Genomic DNA, 1,183 nt, shown 5'->3' on the forward strand with positions numbered 1-1,183 from the left:
CAAAAATGGCTTGGCCAGCTGATTTGAAAAATGTTCCGGAGGGCTTGGCAGCGAAAGGGTTAAAGTGTAAATTAAGAGGATTATTCACTAAGGAGCCGAACAATCCAGCCATAGCTAGACTTGTGCGCCGTCAAAAAATGAGTTCTGTTTCGTTTCGGAATATCCGTTATTTCGTATTTCGTAATTCGTGTCAAAACTCAATTCGGATTCGTACGAAATACGAAGTTTTGTTAGTGGCGGTTATATTTTCGTACTCCCCTGGTGGAGTACTTTGGGAAGTGCCTGTTTTGGAATGAGAATGATTAGAAACAGGAGGAGTATAATTACATGCCTACCTGAATCTATGCACCCCCGAATTCCCCCCAGGTGAACAATTACTAGTAACCTCCAGGAAATTTGGAAAGGACAAAGTTAAATATTTGGAGTTCGTCATGGGACAGACTAATGGGAAAAATACAAACGAGCTAAACCAGTTCCATATCCAGGAAATCTGAACTAAGCACATTTATATGAAAGCTGAAAGAAAAATGCTTTACATGAAAGTTGAAAGAAAGCTGAAAGAAAAAGGCTTTCCATGAAAAATTTTCTCAATTATTAAAAGGATGATACATGGATGACTTAACGAGAGTAGAGAGATGCATAAGTTCGGATTTAAGGAATGGAGCTAGGTAGAAGCAGATTAAGATGCACATGCATGGGCACACGCAGGGCTATGTGCGCATGCATGTACAGTTTCCTGGAGGGTTACAGATATTCCAAAAGAATGACTAAGGAAGTTCACAATAGATGTAAGATAGGTATGGAAAAAAGGGAAAAAATTTCAAACATAAATGTACAACAAATATATATGATAAAAACATTCTAATACCTTGAGATGTTATTATATGAAATTATGAAATATAAAGATACTATACATGTGAAAAGAAAATAGACGTTTATGTATGTAGCTATATGTGAAAAAATATATTTATACATGGAAGATATTTATGTAAATATGACTCTTCATTGAGCCATAGTGGGTTATGCATAAATTGTCTAATGCATTCATCTATATATGTAGAAAACAACCTGAAGTAGAATTAATGAATAAGCACGAATAACTTTATGCACCATACATTAAATAGGTTTTTTAAAAAGATCAATGATCCAAATATATACAGCCCCCTATATGCCTGGGATCGGG

Source organism: Nanorana parkeri, unplaced genomic scaffold (assembly GCF_000935625.1).
Source record: "Nanorana parkeri isolate BGI_ZX_2015 unplaced genomic scaffold, ASM93562v1 scaffold1859, whole genome shotgun sequence".
In the NCBI taxonomy this organism is placed as follows: Eukaryota; Metazoa; Chordata; class Amphibia; order Anura; family Dicroglossidae; genus Nanorana; species Nanorana parkeri.